The 19,842-nt window shown below is 41.8% G+C and overlaps 1 long non-coding RNA gene across 2 annotated transcripts in view; it reads left to right on the top strand.

The window, feature by feature from the left end:
- The first annotated feature begins 3,978 nt into the window (after positions 1-3,978).
- LOC133245936 (uncharacterized) overlaps positions 3,979-19,842 on the top strand; it is a 42,674-nt gene continuing 26,810 nt past the window's right edge. The window contains exons 1-3 of one of the 2 annotated variants that reach the window (XR_009735823.1): positions 3,979-6,319; positions 8,112-8,187; positions 14,041-14,156. This is a non-coding gene — a long non-coding RNA (uncharacterized LOC133245936). The remainder of the gene's footprint in view (positions 6,320-8,111; positions 8,188-14,040; positions 14,157-19,842) is intronic. The other variant, XR_009735822.1, reaches the window with a different exon arrangement.

The following is a 19,842-nucleotide window of genomic DNA, read 5'->3' as shown; positions in this document are numbered from 1 at the left end:
TGTCAAATGATACTGAGATATTGAGTAAAATAAGACTGAAAAATCTCCATTGGATTTGGCAACATGGAGTTCATTAAGGACCTTGAGAAGAACAGTGTGGGAGGTAAAGGAGTGAACAAAGCCAGTTTACAGTAGAATTAATTGTGAGTAGGAAGTGAGAGCGCAGAAGGCAATGGCACCCACTCCAGTACTCTTGCCTGGAAAATCCCATGGACGGAGGAGCCTGGTAGGCTGTGGTCCATGAGGTCGCTAAGAGTTGGACACGACTGAGAGACTTCACTTTCATTTTTCACTTTCATGCATTGGAGAAAGAAATGGCAACCCACTTCAGTGTTCTTGCCTGGAGAATCCCAGGGATGGGGGAGCATAGTGGGATGCCGTCTATGGGGTCCCACAGAGTCGGACACAACTGAAGCAACAGCAGCAACAGGAAGTGAGAGAGTGGATACCATATGGACAGAAATCTTCCAAGAAGTGTGACTATGAGGGGACATGAGGAGATTAAATAATACAGAAGGGAACTGTATTGGGCACCTCTTTTATGTCACTTCAAATCTTGGCTCCATTTTTCACCCCAGCCACTGCCTTGGTAAGCTCTAAGCAGAGTCAGTCTGCTTCCCATCGGTTCTACTTGACAGTGCCTTGCCTTGGGCCCCTCCTACTCTGGGGCTTCTTTACTTTGTGGCTGGGAACTCCTGAGGGAAACTTTTTGGTTTTCATGCCTATGTAACCCAGAATCCACTGAAGATAATATGCCAGGATTGACCAGCGGGTAATGGGAGCTGATGCCTTTATTCCCTTTTTTCCCCTGGGTGGATGACTTTGAGACATATTTCATAAGTCTATCGAGAAGGACCCATGAGGCTGAACGTCAGGTACCTTTAAAAGTGGTTTAAAGAAAGCAGGCATCTATGTATTACCTTTCCTTCTTCCCATGTTTTGCCCCTCTGTCCCCAACCCTGAGATCACTTCTAGATAAACCACCTACCTGTATGCAAGCTTTCAACTCATACTAGAGCCTGATGGGGAGAATCTGGTAGAAAAGGAAACAGTGAAGATACAGAAGAGGGAAGAGATAACTAATGGAGCAAGGCCTTTGAGGAAGCAAAAGGAGATGGGACCCAGAGTGCTGTGGAGAAACTGACTTTTTAAAGGAGAAAAGACATTTCCTTTTTTGTGAGACAGGAGAGCACATGAAGATAAATATGGGGCACGTCTGTTTGCAGTTTGGAGATTGTGTTGATGAGAGAGTTCTGTTTGTATGAGTTAGGGTTCAACTAGAGACATAGACCCAGTAGAAGGTGAGTATATACAGAGAGATACTAATGGATTGCAAGGAATTGACATGTATGATTGTAGGGTAGCTCCAAAATCTGTAGGGCAGACTGTGAGGAAGGGCACAATGGCTGAATTTCTTCCTAATCGGCAAAGCATCAGGTCTGTTCTTAGGACCTTCCCACTGATTAGAATCAGGCCGACCCAAAATATCTGGGATAACTTCCCTCACTAAAAGTCAACTGATTATGGATGTCGAATGTATTTACTAAATGCCTTTACAGCAATACCTAGATTAGTGTTTGAACAGCTGAGGGCTGCAGCCTAGCCAAGTGGACGCATCAAAAGACCATCACATGAAACTGGAGCCTATTATATGGAGTGAAGTAAATCAGAAAGAAAAACACCAATACAGTATATTAACACATACGTATGGAATTTAGAAAGATGGTAACAACAACCCTGTAAGCAAGACAGCAAAAGAGACACAGATGTAAAGAACAGACTTTTGGACTCTGTGGAAGAAGGGGAGGGTGGGATGATTTGAGAGAATAGCACTGAAACATGTATATTACCAAATGTGAACTACATGACCAGTCCGAGTTCGATGCATGAAACAGGGCACTCGAAGCTGGCGCACTGGGACAACCCAGAGGGATGGGATGGGGAGGGAGGTGGGAGGAGGGTTTGGGAGGGGGGACACAGGTTCATGTCAATATATGGCAAAAACCACCACAGTATTGTAATTAGCCTCCAATTAAAATAAATTAGTTAATTAAAATAAAAACAAAGCAAAAGAGACTCTCTTTTTCTACCTCTAAAGCTGTGCTAACAGAAGATTTTGCATTGATGGAAATGTGTTATTTCTGCATCATCCAATAAAACAGCCACTGGCCACATATGGCTATTGAACTACTGAACACAGTGCTTGGTGTAACTGAGGAACTACGTTTTGAATTGTATTTAATTTTAATTAAAATTTAAATACCCTATGTGTCTATTGGCGTCAAGTTCTAGAGTATAAGGCAGGGTCATCTGTTGAGAATATTATTACTAGTTAAAAGTAACAAATTGGTTGATCAAAACTGGCCCCCCAAACCATCAGATATTCTCATTTGCCCTTTAGTCTATTCAGTGGGAATTTTTCAGTCGTAGCTGTCATCTCTGATATTGACCTTGCAGTTTGCTGGTATCACAGTTTGCAAATATTAACAGTAAACATGAGATTGTGATTCTAGCTGAGCAGCTCACCATGCTAAGTAGGTGTGCATTCCAGCATGGAGCAAGCAACCGTTCATTTCCTGTATGCGCAGAGGTTCTTCCAGATGGCAAACTTGTTATAAACAGCAGCTGTCCTGTACTACATCATGTTTTCTGATTAATGGATTGTGTTATCTTATCAGCACACCGAGGACACACGTGGTAGGAGAAATAGAAAGCACGCATGCCATATTCCCAAACACAGTGCAATAAAACTCAAATTCAGCACTAACAACACAACTATTTATGTTTGGAAATGTAAAAACATTATTCTAAATAATTCTTGAATCAAAAGGAACCGAAAACTGAAATTAAGACCTATTTAAATAAGCTGACTGAAGTGACTTAGCAGCAGCAGCAGCAGCAAATAAGCTGATAGACAAACTATACTAACATACTTCTCTTAGATAGCTTTAAAATAATTTTTCAGAAAACAGGATAAAATATAAACATAACTATACATTTAATTTCTGGAAGCTAGAAGGAGAACATCAACATTAACCCAAAGGAAACAGAATATAGTAATAAAGACAAAAATAAAATTAAAATGTTTACTTGATAATTGAAAGCTGTAGTTTATTATTTCAAATACACATAGTTCTAGAAATTTTAACATTAAAATAAGAGTACACAAATAGTTTTAGGAAGTGAAATTGTCCGTCACTCAGTCTTGCCAACTCTTTGTGACCCCATGGACTATAGCCCACCAGGCTCCTCTGTCCATGGAATTCACCAGGCAAGAATACTGGAGTGGGTTGCCATTCCCTTTTCCAGGGAATCTTCCCGACCCAGGAATCGAACCCGGGTTTCTTGCATTGCAGGTGGATTCTTTACTGCCTGAGCCATATGAAAATATTTGTATGTTTATAAATAATAATAACAAGTACTTGACAGCTTTCTATATTTCAAGCACTGTTGTTGAAGTATACTATGATTAAATAAACTGTTCATACAATAGATGGAATACTATGCAACTATTAAATTATAAAAGGTTATTCTACATATAGGACATTGAAGGTTGTCCATGACATACCCACAGTGAAAGAGCTAAGTTGCAAAATCAGATGAACATATGATCTCATTTTAAAAAATATGTCTACTAGTATGTATATTAATGGGGCTTCCCAGGTGGCTCAGTGGTAAAGAATCCTCCTGCAATGCAGGAGACTCGGGTTCGATCCCTGGGTCGGGACCATCCCTTGGAGAAGGGACTCGCTACCCACTCCAGTATTTTTGCTTGGAGAATCCCATGGACAGAGGAGCCTGGCAGGCTACAGTTCATGGGGTCACAGAGAGTCAGACACAAATGAGCAACAAATGTGTATCAATATCAGTATTTTAAAATCCAAAATAAGACTGGGGATGGAATTGAACCAGAGAAGAGAACTTCTGCATTCTTTTTTTTTTTTTTTTTTTGCAATGATCTTGTTTAATAAGTACAGGGATGATACTTTTAAAACCACTAAATGTGTTAAATATAGTATCAGTTTCTGAGAGACTGAGAGCTGAGCATTTTTCACTTAGCAGGTGTGGAAAGCAGGTCTTGCTAAAACAATTTCCCTTCTGCTCCATGCTAGTCATCACTCACACTTCAAGCTCTGCTTTGCCATGTGCCTGGAATATTTTTGTGGTGGTGTTCTGAACTAATGACTCTTCATAGTGGCACATGTTACACAAGAAAGGTAATATATGAATTTCAGGATACCAGAAGGTGTCAAGGTGAAATATGCAAGGACTACAGGTCAGAGACCACAGCTGATGAAGACCTTCTGGTGGCTGCACAGGAGGGACTGAGGCTTTGTCCACCAGGGCACAGGCATGAGGGGAGGTGGGTGTTAAAAGCCAGGGTTACTCCCCTGTGGGGTACCTTGACCAGTCCCTCGCACGTGGCACCCAGACATGTTTTATATTATAATTTAGTCAGCATGGTCTTATTTTTCTCTATGTTGATTTCATGTCTGTCTCTTGCTTCTGGGATGTTTACTGTATTCATTACATTTCTGTTGAGAATTTTCTAAGATGTCCTGATATAATGACTTGTAATTTTTCCAGACCAGCAGTGGCAACATTTGAAATTACTAGCAAGCTGTTCCTCCACAGTTGAGAACAAATATTATTATTTACTTTCTGTCTGACTGACAGACTTACAGAAGATTTTGAGCTTAAAAGGGACTGTAGAAATTAAACAAAATTTGTGAAGATCCTATTATGCTCCAGGTCTTACTTTCCATCCCTTAGAGCTTACCTTCTGTAGCAATGGCATTCCAACTTCTATGTGAATAAGGATTACCTGTAGAGTTTGTTAAACACAGACTCCTGGATCCTACAGAGTTTCTGACCCAGTAGGTCTGGGGAGGGACCCCAGGATTTGCATTTCTAACAAGTTCCCTGGTGCTGCTGCTGCTGTTTTAGAAAATCATTGCTCTAGAGTGGCACTGTGCAATAGAGATTTAATGCCAGCCACAAATGCAAACTACATACATATTTTTAAGTTTTCTGGAATCTGTATTAAGAAAGTAAAAGGAAACAAGTTGGATCAATTTTAATCACATTATTTGACCTAATCCACAATCTTATCATCTCAACACATAGCCAATATTATAAATTATTAAAGACATACTTTACTTTTGGGGCGATGGGATGCAGAATTAAGTCTTCACAGTCTGATGTGCATTTTGTCCTCATAGAACATCTCATTTGGAACCAGCCACATTTCAAGTGCTCAGTAGCCCCACATTGGACAATATGTGCATGCTTACTGAGTCGCTTCAGTCCTGTCTGACTCTTTGCCACCCCATAGACTGTATCCCACCAGGCTCCTGTGTCTATGGGATTCTCCAGGCAAGAATACTGGAGTGGGTGGCCATGCCCTCCTCCAGGGGGTCTTCCTGACCCAGGGATCAAACCTCATCTCTTATGTCTCCATCTTTGGTAGGTGGGTTCTTTACCACTAGTGCCACCTGGGAAGCCCCTTGTTGGACAGTATGGTTCCTAGTAACTAGTGCATCTTAACCATTTGTTCTTCCCCAGTATATCTAAGGGATCGGCATCCCTGGGGGCTCAGTGGTAAAGAATTTGCCTGCCATGTAGGAGACCCAGGTTCAATCCATGGGTTAGGAAGATCCCCTGGAATAGGGCATGGCAACCCACTCCACTACTGTTTCCTAGAGAATCCCATGGACAGAGGAGCCTGACAGGCTGCAGTTCATGGGGCTGCACAGAATCAGACATGGCTGTAGTGACCAAGCAGCAGCAGCAGCATACCTGAGGGATATGATAAATTTCCAACAATAATAGTAACTCATTAAGGCTACATTTTCTGGAAAATATATGAACAGGCCACCCTTTGTCCATTTGTATTAGGGGCTCATTGAGCTGGAGCAGGTAGTTTCATACTTAACCAGATGAAAATTGTTATAGTCTTGGCAGAAAAGACAGTTCCAAGTATAGTACAATGTCCTGTCCATGTTAACCTAACGTCTGAATCCTATGGATTTATAGGCGACATTGGGATAGGAGAAGGGGAGCAGAAGGAACTGTTTTAACAGTGACTCAAAGGAAACTAGGAATCAACAGCATTTGGGGTGGGAAGGGGCTCTCTAACAGAGTGACTTCCAAGTCCTCAGTAAGAAGAAGTCATGTGTTTTTTCTGCATCTTGCAGAATGGTGCTCACCTTCGATATGGTAGGGGCTGCAGCCCCCCAGCTATGCAGGAACAGTGATGCCCAGCAGACGGGGGAAGATGCAGAGCAGTGGGGTGGCTTGGAAGAAGTGTCCTTGTTCAGTGAGTACATGTGAAGCATGATGGGAGCTTCTAGAAACACTGGCAAAATGGAACTTAAAATGGGAGGCTGAGGTCCATATAAGCATGTGGGACAGAGCCCCCAGCAGTACCTGGTTGATTATTGTTAGGGTGACCTCATTACATGCATAAATTGTGTAGGGGTTCAGATGATTAGCCAGGGATCTCAGGGTAAGCTACATAGACCAAAGCAAGCTTGCACCAAGCTAGGTCTGGTGACTTTGGTTTTGTAAAGATGGAGGAATTGGGTGATGGGCAATGGGAGAGGGTGATTTGTTTTCAGGAGAGGAAGCAACTTGAAAAAAGATCCAAGTGGGCAAGAAGCATTTTGGCAGAAGCTGTGTCTGCCTAAAGGAAGATAGGGGGAGCTACAGCTGCAAAAGATGGACAGAATCTGACCATGTTGGACCTAAAATATAAGACTTAGAACTTTGGACTTTGCTTCATAGGATATGGGGAACCTTGAAAGTTTTTTTTTTAGCATGGTGATGTTATGATTAGATTGTTTATTACAGAGAAAATAATTTAGCAGCTGAGTGTAGAACAAAATATTCTGAGAAAAGACTAGAAGCCAGACCAGCTTTGCTGCCCTCAGGAAGGGTGAGTTGCTACCTGGACCTGGAGTGAGGGTTGGGAGTAAAGGTAAAGCAAAGATTTGAGAGCTGGCAAGAGTGGAACTAATAGCACTTCTGAAGGATGGTTGCAGAGGTGGGAAAGAAGGAAAGGAAAAGTGTGAAAGACAGATGTTGACAAGGGGCTGGTACTCAGGGAAGCAATGAAGGAAAGGAGAGAGACTAGGGAGAAAGGCGAGAGAAATGGGAGACAGAAAGAGAGCCAGAGACAGACAGACAGACTCCTCTTCCCTCTCAGATAGAGGAGAGGGAAGAAAGACACAGATAATACCCAGTTTTGAAGCCAGTCGCTGGTGCAGTCAGTGGTGAGAACTTTAACAGAAATAGGGAAACACTCAGAAAAATCTGTTTACTTCAGTTTACTTTAATCCAGGTCTTGGAATCATCACCTCATTAGGACTGTGCATTGAAACTGAAGGCCAATGGCTAAATTTGTTCTGATTGTGACCCTTCTCTGGTACTTACTGGGAGAACTGTGGGCAGCAAAACAAGTGTCCTTGATGAGACCATCCTACTGTTAAATGATAAACTATCCCTGTTGCTAGGAGACATATTCCACCATCTTCTGCTGAAGAAGAGAGATGCCTAACTTCTAATCAGGTCAGCTATTGTTCAGAAAGGACTTCTAATTCAACCCAAGACAGATTTTGCTCAATTTTAGATTGTTTTTGGAGAGACAGCAATTCCCTGACTCCCTCCTCAGCCCCTGCCAGGGCAGCAACATCCACAGCCATCCAAGGTGGGTCTATGCCTGTGTCACAGATGCAGCTGTGGAAGCAGCTGGTCCACTTGTTCAATGCTCGCAGCCTCACATATCACCATACCACTTCCAAGAGATAGATTCAAAGCCTGAATTTAGAGAAATGGCTAGAAATCATCTGCAGGGGAAAATGCAGGCCTTTCTTTCACATTATTGAGAGAGAGAAGGGAAGGAGGAAAGAGAGGAGAGAGAAAGTACACTGTGGTAACATGAATAGGAAAAAAGAAATTTCCACTTATGCTTTATCTATGGCTCACATTTTGACCATTTCATAATCATTCTTTCGTATGCTTTGTGGAAGAGACGTATTAAGGGATTTGAAAAACTCATTTACTATCCTGGCATTCTCTTGATAAGAAATTTACCCTTTTGTTTTCCCCAGAAAAAAATCTAACAACTCTGGACTGTTGACAAACATTCCCTTTTGCGGTCGCAACTCGTCTTGAAGCCAAAATGAGGTAATCAAAATTTTATAAGTAAAAAAAAAAAAAAATTTCTAAGTAAATATGTAATTGCCCTAATTTGCATATTATTTGCATGACTAGGGTTGCAGGGATTTTTCTCCTCCTTCTGTGGCAGAAACCCAACCACAGGACCTTCTTGGATTTCAACTTGTATCTAATTTCCTGCCTTAGACACACAGTGCTAAGAGAATTTTCCCGGACATTTAATCTGACCCTTACCCACCCCACCCCCCATGATCTCTCAGTCTTCCTATTATAAGCAAATTGAAATACTCAAACTTCATCCTGCACCATAGCAGGAAATCTATTCTCTTCCAGAATATTCCAGAAGACTCTGGAAAGTGATTTCTTACTGCGTAGCGATAGCTTCTGAAGGCTTCTGCTTCTCTCTCCTGGCTTTGCTCTACGAATACAATTTCTCCTTCATTTCCTAAGGAACTGCTAATACAGTCTAAACTGCATGTTTAATCAGTTTACTAAAGATGAAGATAGTAAAGAGAATTAAAAAGCAGAAAACAAAAATGTAAAGCTCTCAAATATCATAGTCCTATCCAGTTATCCTGTTTCATAAGTCCTTCTTTACCTTTCTTCCTTGGGTTCTGGCTTGTTGCTAATTGTTTCACTCACATCTTTGCTCTTCTCTCCAAATCCCCAGCTACTAAATTGCAGTGGAAAATGAAAATCCATTAACTAAGGCAATTAACAAAAATCTAATGCTTCTCCAGATACTTATCCACAACTTTCAGCTTAAGGAAGAGTGCTTTTTACTTTGTTAAGATGATTTTCACCTCCTTTTGTTTTTTTAGAATAGTTTTCCACATTTCAAGTTAGTGGAATGCCTTATCATAGACAATCAAAAATTCCTTTAAAGTCTTTCTTTAAGAAGAGATGTGGGCATGCTCAGTCTCTTCAGTCATGTCTGGCTTTTTGCGACCCCATGGACTGTAACCTGCCAGGCTCCTCTGTCCATGGAATTCTCCAGGCAAGAATACTGGAGTGGGTTGCCATGCTCTCTTCCAGGGGATCTTCCCAACCCAGGTACCAAACCTGTGTCTCCTGCATCTCCTGCATTGGCAGGCAGATTCTTTACCCCTGAGGCTCTGGGGAAGCCCTAAAAAAGAGGTATTACCCTCTACATGTGTATCAACCACTCCCACCTAACAACAACCACAGTCTGTAGGCAGATTTTTGTTCTCCAAACAGAACCATTCTGAAATATATACTTCTCTGCTGTCCTCAATATCCTTATTTCTATTCAGTGGAACAGAGGGGGAAAAAGAATGCCTATCTCTGGAATTAGAGAACCCATGAAGGAAAAAACAGCCAATAAAGAAGTTAATTATAAATATTATTCAAACTCTTTAAACTATGTGAAGGAAGATGATGTAATGGGAAAACTACATGCTTGGGGTTCTGGCAGATGACAGACCTGCATTCAAATCCAAGTCTAAGAACCGTTTGCTCTGTATTCTTGGGCAAGTTACTAACTTTTGTAAAATAGCAGTAAACGTGCCTGCAACATGGGTTGTTGTGAAAATTGAGAAATGTATGAAGCACTTGGAATCTAATAAGGGGCTCGGGAAATAGTCTTTCTTGTCCCACTTCTCAGACCAGTAAACTGCTATTGTTAGTCAATATATTAACTGGTGCCTTAAATGCCTTGGATTATTAACCAATGAAATAAACTGTTCCATTAGTCAGTTTAGAAGCCCAGCCCAGTCAGACTCTCACCTATTCTCCACTCTTCCTGTTCTTTTACTCTCTTTCCCATCCCGCCTCTGTTCTTTCTACTCTCCACCCCTTTCTCCTCACTCTCATTTGCTTCTTGCTGTGTAATGGCAAACTGTCTATTGTACGGTGCCAAAATAGAGTTAGGTGCTTATTCTAATTATTGAATAACATCTTATATTCCCTCCTTTTCTTAATTCAAGAAAAGTTGTCTTTAAAGTTGTCTAGGAAGCATAGAGTATAAACTGGCTTTAAGTGTGCTCAGTTGCTCAGTTGTCTGACTGCTTGTGACCCCATGGACTGTAGATTGCCAGGCTCCTCCAACCATGGGATTTCCCAAGCAAGAATACTGGAGTGGGTTGCCATTTCCTACTCCGGGGGATCGTCCCAACCCAGGGATTGAACCCAAGTCTCTTGTGTCTCCTGCATTTACCACTGAATCTCCTGGGAAGAACCACCTGATCTGAGCTGATTTGGGGAGGTGGGGATGGAAGATTCTGGTCCTCAATAACAAAGAGATTCCTTACCCTGGTTTCAACCACTTTGCTTCGTATTTTATTATTATATGCTCAGTAGTTACACATCTGCAGATATTGTAGAATGAACAAACAGGAAATCATAATTTTTCTGCCATCATCCATCCAGGTGTTGAAAACCTAGGAGTCATCCTTGACACCTCACTTTCTTTCCTACCCCACAGCCTTTTGGCTTTACCTTCAAGATAGATTCTGTGTCTACTCACTTTCCCTCATGTCCAGGGCCACTACGCTAGCTTCCTGGATTTCTCAAAAAGCCTCTTACTAATTGCTTTGTGCCTACCTGCCAGCCCCCCAGAAGTCTCCAGACTAGGGAGGATGTGCAAACCAGCCAGAGTAGGGTTGATAGATTTAGCAAATAAAAACACAGAACACGCAAATAAAAAGTAATTTAAGATTATCAAGTACTTTTCAGTTGTATAAAATGTTATTAAAATTATTTTTATACTGAAAAATTATTCATTGTTTACCTGAAACTCAAATTTAACTGGGTATCCTGTATTTCTTTTTGGCAATCCTAAATTATAATCATTTCTTTAAAAATATAGATGATGAGATGGAATGAAAATAATAGAGTGTGAAAATGATAATTACTTATAGAATTACAGGGATTAGAAATATCTGATGGCCAGCCTGTGGATTAAGAACTCTCTCTCCCAAATATTTTTTAGCCACATGTACTATGTACTGTACTCTATAAATGAGAGCTGTGGTCAATCTAGAGAGATGAATCTCTACAAGAATTTTTACCTACTAGATTTGCAACAGTAAAACAGCCCAAGAACCCTGCACATAGGCACATTCATATAGGTGCATTATGTACATTTTTTTAGAAATAAATTCTATTTTGGAATATTTTAGATGCAAAAAAGTTACAAAGATAGTACAGAGAGTTCTGGAATATCCTTCACCTACTTTTCCCCAGTGCTAACATTTTGCATAATCATGATACTTTTGTCGTAAGTTGCTTTCACTAGCATCCTGTTTCTGTCCCTAGATACAACGCAGGACCCTATGTTGTGTTTAGTTGTCGTGTCTTCTTAAACTCCTCTAGTCTGTGCTAGGTTCTTAATCTTTTCTTGTTGTTACGTGACATTGATAGTTGTGAAGAATATCAGGAGATGGTTTTAACAAAAATTTCCCTCTCCACTTCCGGATAAACACCTGGTTTAGAATCACAGAGATGGAAGGGGGAAAAGCATAGAGGTTTAATGTTAGGACATCTAAGTTCTGATTCTGCATTATTTAATTCCTTCAGCACTGGAGAAAAAAGTGCTGAAGGAATTATATAATTATAAATATATAAATTTATAATTATATAATTATAAAAAAGTCTCACTTTCTTTATCTGTTTTAAAGTGGGCATATTGTTACCTTTCTCCCTGGGTTTTATAAAGTTTAAATGAGATAATGTTCAGGAAAGAGATTTATGGTGAAGCATCAAATATATGGTCATCAAAAGGAAATTTATATTTCTAATGTCTGAGTTTTCCTATCCTGCAGATTTGTATAAAGTGGAGGTGGAAACCAATAACATTCTATTCCAGGAATTTTCAAATAAAATTCTCAGAAGGCTCTCCAAAAGAAAAAAGTGAAAGCATAAATCAGATCATACCAATCCACCAATGATGTTCCACTGTTTTCTAAATAAAGGCCGAACTCTTTGCCAAGGTTTTTCTAGACTGACACCATCTATGCCTCTGGCCTCAGACGTGTCATTTGCTCACTCTGCTCATCGAGCTGGCCCTCTTCCTGTTCTTACATCCAGTCAAGCCCACTGAATCTGCCATATCCTTTGCCTGGAATTCTCTTCCTTAGACCGTTACCTGCTGGCTCCTCCTTTCAGTCAGACCTTGACTCATGTGTCTACTCTTTGGTGGGTCTTCACTGTCCTCTCAGTCTAAAGCATGCCCTCCATCAATCCCTGTCACATCACTTGGTATTTATTTATTTATCTGACTGCACCAGGTCTTAGTTACCGCATGTGGAATCTAGTTTCCTGACCAAGGATCAAACCCAGGGCCGTCCTGCATTGGGAGTGTGGAGTCTTAGCCACTGGACCACAGGGAAGTCCCATATCATTTGGTTTTATTTTTCATAACACACACCCCATTCTGAGATTCTCTTGCCTGTTATCTGTCTCCTTTACTGAGCTGCATGAAGTTCGGGAATTTGTCCAGCCTTTTTCCTGTTTCATTCCCAGCAGCTAGAATAAATTCCCAGCTGATAGGTAGGTCCTCAATAAATACTTGTTGAACAAATGACTCTATAACTCTAGCTGAACAAAGAGGTAGGTCCATCCTACCTTGGTAACAGGTAACAGCAGGTAACTTGGTAACAGCAGCTTGGTAACACTGCTCTGTCAATCCATGTCACCAGTTCAGTTGGCGCCTCTATGAAGACAGGCAGGCACAGTGGCCCAGAGAAGATGAGAGAAACTGCATTATTGCTTATTGCATATTCTGCAGTATTGCATATTCTGTACTTTGTTGACTCAACTGCCTGCACTTAAAGGCTATGAACAAAATTTCCACGATCCATCTTTAGGTGAAAAAAGCATGTTGCAAAGTTGTATATATAGTCTGACCCTTGTAATACTCATACACAATAAAAATTTGTTGAATGAATCATGTTTTTTCAAAAATGTGTTTATATACAAATGTCTGGAAAATGACCAGAAAAAATAAACAACCAAATGTAAAAAACAGTAAGTATTCTTGGGAATGAGATTGAGTAATACTTTTTTCCTTTGTATCTTTAAAATTTTTATATCATGAGAACAAAATTATAATAATTTATATAATAAAAATAGCAATAAAATTATTTCCATTTTTACAAGAAGAAAAAGGATTTACCTATAAGAAAATTGATATTTGAAATTAAGTACATGAAAAGATATGAACAGATGGTGGACAGAAAAGGAACTACAAATGACTTTCACATATATGAAGATATGCTCATTCTCAAAGAAACATGAATTAAAACTACTCCAAGAAGTTTTTTTCACCTATTTGACAAAAATCCCAGCTCAATTATACAATCTGAATCAAAGCTTGATAATACATTGATTGTGGTTTATTAATCTTTTAGTCTTTTCTTACATCTCCAGGGCATTGCCCAAATGGTTATTTCATTGCTACTTTTTCTTTTAACTCTAGAGAAGTGGTTCCTAAATGCTGTGTTTTAGAATCCCTTGGTGGGCATTTAGAAATCCTGGTGCTCTCATGAAAAGATGTTCAGCATCACTAATTATTAGAGAAATGCAAATCAAAACTACAGTGAGGTACCACCTCATACCAGTCAGAATGGCCATCATTAAGTAACAAATGCTGGAGAAGGTGTGGAGAAAGGGGAACCCTCCTACACTGCTGGTGGGAATGTGAGTTAGTGCAGCCACTATGGAAATCAGTGTGGCGGTTCCTCAGAAAACTAAAAAGAGAATTACCATATGATCTAGGAACCCCACTCCTGGGCACACGCCTGGACAAAACTCTAATTCAAAATGATTCATGCACCCCTATGCTCATAGCAGCTCTAGTCACAATATTCAAGACACGGAAACAATCTAAATGTCCATTGACAGATGATAGTTGAAGACGGACATTTATACAACAGAATACTGCTCAGCCATAAAAAAAAGATGAAATAATGCCATTTGCCACAAGATGGATGCAACTGGAGATTACCATACTAAGTGAGGTAAGTCAGAAAGAGAAAGACAAATACCATATGATATCACTTATATGTGGAGTCTAAAATATGGCGCAAATGAACGTATCTACAAAACAGAAATAGACTCGGACATAGAGAACAGACTTGTGGCTGCCAAGGGGAGAAGGGGTGGGGGAAGGGAAGAGTAGGCATGTGGGACTAGCAGATGTAACTATTATATACAGGATGGATAAGCAAGATCCCACTCCATAGCACAGGGAACTATATTCAGTATCCTGTGCTAAACCATAATGGAAAAGAATATTAAAGAAAGAATGTCTATATGTGTATAATTGTGCCACTTTGTTGCATAGCAGAGATTGACACAACATTATAGATCAACTACAATAAAAAATTAAAAAAGAAGTCCCCATGCCCACCTATACCAACTAAATCAATGTTTGGGGGAGTGGAAACCAGGCATAAATATTTTTTTGAAGATCTTCAGATTTCAATGTCCAGCAAAGTTTGGAACCCATGCTACAATGTTTCTAGTCCGTGCTCTCAGTATTGAGAGGAAGCCCTTAGTACTGAGCCCTCTTAATATTACTTTGCCAACAAAGGTCCGTCTAGTCAAGGCTATGGTTTTTCCTGTGGTCATGTATGGATGTGAGAGTTGGACTGTGAAGAAAGCTGAGTGCTGAAGAATTGATGCTTTTGAACTGTGGTGTTGGAGAAGACTCTTGAGAGTCCCTTGGACTGCAAGGAGATTCAACCAGTCCATTCTGAAGGAGATCAGCCCTGGGATTTCTTTGGAGGGAATGATGCTGAAGCTGAAGCTCCAGTACTTTGGCCACCTCATGCAAAGAGTTGACTCATTGGAAAAGACTCTGATGCTGGGAGGGATTGGGGGCAGGAGGAGAAGGGGACGACAGAAGATGAGATGGCTGGATGGCATCACTGACTCGATGGACATGAGTCTGAGTGAACTCCGGGAGTTGGTGATGGACAGGGAGGCCTGGCATGCTGTGATTCATGGGGTCGCAAAGAGTCAGACATGACTGAGCAACTGAACTGAACTGAACTGAAGGAAGCCCTCAGTATTGAGCAGCAAGACCACCTACATTGACAACTTACTGCCATCTCTGTTAACACGACAGCTATTCTTTCCAGGAAATTCTTGTCAGGGAAGAAAGAATAATAACTTTGCTATTTGCTTTTGTCCTGGCAAAATAGTTTGTTCATCTAGTCAAAGAGCTCACTTCTCAGAACAATAGACTGTTTACCTGGGCAAACAGTTCACTTGTCAAACAGCTGTGTACTTACCCAAGGCTTGACCATCACCTTGCTGCATCCACCAGTACTAAACTACCATGTCATGAATCTTGCCCAGTCCCAATCAGATTCCCCCCTTAGAACTTCCTTAAACCACTTGAACTCAGACCCCCTAGACCCTGTAAATATGCTTTCCTTGGTGTTGCTTGACTAGCAGGTTTTTCTGTGGACATCCCTGGTGGCTCAGACAGTAAAGCGTCTGCCTATAATGTGGGGAGACCCAGGTTCGATCCCTGGGTCAGGAAGATCCCCTGGAGAAGGAAATGGCAACCCACTCCAGTAATCTTGCTTGGAAAATCCCATGGATGGAGGAGCTGGTAGGCTACAGTCCACAGGGTCACCAAGAGTCAGACATGACTAAGCAACTTCACTTCACTTCTGTGGTCTTCAGAGAACTTAACTTCTGATAGTGTAACTTCACTGCCTTTTATCTTCACCTGCATTTCATTCCTGTGGGCTAGGAGGAAGAGCTTCCTGACCTCGATCATGTGAATCCCATCTTTTCCTATAAACCCCGACCCCCCAATCATTCTGATTTTTGGAACCTTCCCCTCTTTCTAGGAAAACCACTCCTGGGTTCCTTTACTCACACATTTGCAATACTTCTGACACCAAACGTGGGGGTTTTCTACACAGCAAACAATTCTCTGCAACACCAGTTGTGCTGTGCTATGCTTAGTCGCTCGGCTGTATCTGACTCTTTGCAACCCCATAGGCTGTAGCCTGCCAGGCTCTTCTGTCCATGAGAATTCTCCAGGAAAGAATACTGGAGTGGGTTGCCATGCCCCCTCCAGGGGATCTTCCCAACCCAGGGATCAAACCCAGGTCTCCTGCATTGCAGGCAGATTCTTTACCATCTGAGCCACCAGGGAAGCCCAAGAATACTGGAGTGGGTTAGCCTAGCCCTTCTCCAGGGGAACTTCCCAACCCAGGAATCGAACCGGGGTCTCCTGCATTGCAGTTCTTTACCAGCTGAGCTACCCGGGATGCCCCACTTGGGTGTCCTATAATTCAGTTCTGACGCCATCTACCTGTAAGCATTTCAGTTCTACAAGGGATCCCTCACTTCAGACACCAGTCATGAGTCCTAGATGGTCACCTATCTATCATCTGACCAGCAAGCTATAAACCAGGGTTCCCATAACCCCCTACTTGGATTCAGTAATTTGCTAGAAAAGATCACAAAATTCAGGGGAACACTTATGTTTACCAGTTTATTATAAAGGACATAATGAAGGATCCAGGTGAACAGCCAGATGAAGAGATACCTGGGGCAAGCTGCGTAGGAAGGGGCAAACCACTGCAGGCACTTCCTGACTGGGAAGTTCTCTGAAGCCCGTAATTCTGGGATTGTTCAGGAGGCTTCATCACATAGGCAGGATCAATTCTCCAGTCTCCTGTCCCTCTCCCCTTCCTAGAGGATAGAGGGTGGACAGAAAGTTCCAAGTTTCTCCTCACGGCTTGGTCTTTCTGATGACCAGCCCCCAACCTGAGGCTACCCAGGAGTCCACCAAGAATTGCCTCATTGGAACAAAAGACATTACTAGCACCCAGGAAATTCCAAGGGATTGAGGAACTCTGTGTCAAAAACTGGGGTCAAAGACCAATTAGTAGAACAAAGGATGTTTCTAGTGTTCTTACCACTTAGGAAATTCCAAGGATTTTAGAAATTTTGTGCCAGGAACCAGGGGCAGAGACAAACATACATACATATATATATATTTGTGTGTGTGTAAAATTATTTTCACAACCTCCCTCCTGACTCTTCCTGTCATCTGGTTTGCTAATATTTGCCAAATTGAAAAGATAATCATTTGACCTTGGTATCTCTTCTCACAATTATTTTCTGTCCATGTCCTTGAATGCATGAACTGTCACCACAGCATCACCTTCTTGGGCAGCTATGTCTCCTAGTTTTCTTTGCCTGACTCACCACACAGCTGAAACTTTTTCTTGCACATCTTACTAATGACCTCTTTATTGCCACATCTAATGGTCTTTCATCAGAGTTCCTTTTGATGACCCCACTAGATATGATTCTTACCTCATCTCTCCCTCTCCCTGTCGTTGTTTTTTTTTTTTTGGCTTTCACGACATGTCACTTTCTCCATGTCACCACCTCACTTTCCTTCACTCACTTTCTCTCTCTCCCCCTTTTAGTTCCTTTTCCTTGCCCCAATTACCATCTGTGAGTATCCTCCAACACTCCAGTCAACTCACACGCCATCTCTGAAGGAAGAAACTCTTGTGACTTCAACCCTCACCTTTGAGAACAACTTCTACCTCAGTAATTCAAGCACGGGATAGAGCAGGTACTTCACAAACACCCTTGAATTAATTATCAAGTAGCTGATGAAGATGAGCACATCATTTCCATGGAGTGTCTCATACATAGTACCAGCTGGAATTGGCAGCAGACTTCGCATCTGGACTGAGCAAGGATGTGTGCTCATCACTGAATGTGTCACCTGAAGCAGACTGTTCCAGTAGCTCTGTTGTATCTTGGAGACCTCATGACTCCATTCTCATGATTGTCAATCCATCCCAGCTGCAATGCCTACAGGACACCAGCCTAAGGTCTTTGGCCAGCCCTCAACATAATTGAGATGGAATTTACAAAAGGAAAATTGAGAAACACTCTCTTGAGGATGAGATCTCAGAGTAGCAAGTCTTCACTCTCCCTCTCCGTTGGGCTACAGGGGGAAACGCGTGTGATCTTTCTGGTGTAATGGAGACATGGTAACTATCTTGCCCTCTTGTAACTCTATCATAGGCACTGAATTAGAGGTGGAAGAGGGTGTGTTCATAAGTTATCCCTGAAATAGCTCCAGAGACATTCAGAACTGCCATTGAGCAAGTTATTGTTTATGATTTTTCTACCCAGTTGTTGTCTAACAAATATGTTTAAAGCAGCATTTTAATAGACACTGTACTAAGTGCTATGGGCTTCCCTGGTGGCTCAGTGGTAAAGAATCTGCCTGCCAAAGCAGGAGACTCGGATTTGATCCCTGGGTGGGGAAGATCCCCCTGGAGAAGGGAATAGCAACCCACTCCAGTATTCTTGCCTGGGAAATCCCATAGACAGAGGACCCTGGCAGGCTACAGTCCATGGGGTCACAAAGAGCCAGCCATGACTTAGCGACTAAATAACGACAACATACTAAGTGCTAGTGATACTTGTCCACTGCATCCAAAGAGCTCACACACACTCAGGTCCCCACACAACCACATTTACGCTGTGTAACATACAGTTAGACTTGAGATCAGGACAAAGGGCTATCATATTTGTCATAGTTTTGCAAGGTGTTTTCACATCCACTATCTCATTTAATATTCTTAACAGCCCAAGAAGATGGGCAGAGAAAATAGTGTCAATTCCATTTTATGGAAGAGGAGATCAAGACTTAAAAAGCATCACATGCAACATACTGGGTTTAGCCTACGGTTGAGCCGGAACAGCAAGCCTGGTGGCCAAGTAGAATCCCCTGCTTTTGTCACTACCCCGTTCTGCCTTCCTACCTGTTTTTCCTCATCTGTATGAAGAAGGTGCTAGGCCGGTGTCTTTCTGCTATGGGCCTTCAACTATAAGACTCTCTGAGTCTATAACCAGGGCCCTCCTGCAAGGGAGCTCCCAGTCCAGGAGGGACAGTTGGACCAAAAAACTAACAACTTTGTTCCCCTGCTACCGCCTAGGGTTGTGTGAAGATTATAGTATATAATATACTAATCCAGTGCTTGTGTGTGTGTGTGTGTGTGTGTGTGTGTGTGTGTGTGAGATTGAGTAAAACTAGATGGAGTGGTACTTTGTAGGTACCACTTTGCAGCAGGTATTTCTCTAGGTTCTCATTAGTTTTCCAGGTATCTGCCTCACCCAGGAGACTTTGGGGCAGGGATCATGTGATACCCACCATCACTAAGAACAGTGTCTTCTTTAAAAAAAAAATTATTATTTATTTTATTTTTGGTTGTGCTGGGTCTCACTGCTGCATGAGCTTTTCTCTATTTGCTGCGAGCAGGGCCCACTCTCTGGTTGTGGTGCGCAGGCTTCCCACCGCAGTGGTTTCTCTTGTTCCAGAGCATGGGCTCCAGGGCTTGGGGATTTCAGCAGTTGTGGCTCCCAGGCTCTGGAGCACAGGCTTAATGGTTGCGGTACACAGGCTTAGCTGCTCTGTTGCCTGTGGGATCCTCCTGGACCAGGGATCGAACCCATGTCTCCTGCATTGGCAGGCAGATTCTTTACCACTAAGCCACCAGGGAAGCTGTCTTCAACAGGGATTGTTGAAGAAACAATGGGTACATTAAGGCAGGTCCATCTTAGAAAGGGAGGTGGCTTGATCCATGTGCCAAATTCTCACCTCAACACACATTTTCGCGTTTCTCAAGATACCTAGTTTAGTAT

The sequence above is a fragment of the Bos javanicus genome, chromosome 4, assembly GCF_032452875.1.
Source record: "Bos javanicus breed banteng chromosome 4, ARS-OSU_banteng_1.0, whole genome shotgun sequence".
Classification (NCBI taxonomy): Eukaryota; Metazoa; Chordata; class Mammalia; order Artiodactyla; family Bovidae; genus Bos; species Bos javanicus.
Note: the sequence above shows the minus strand (reverse complement) of the source record. Positions and strands in the feature narration are given on the sequence as shown.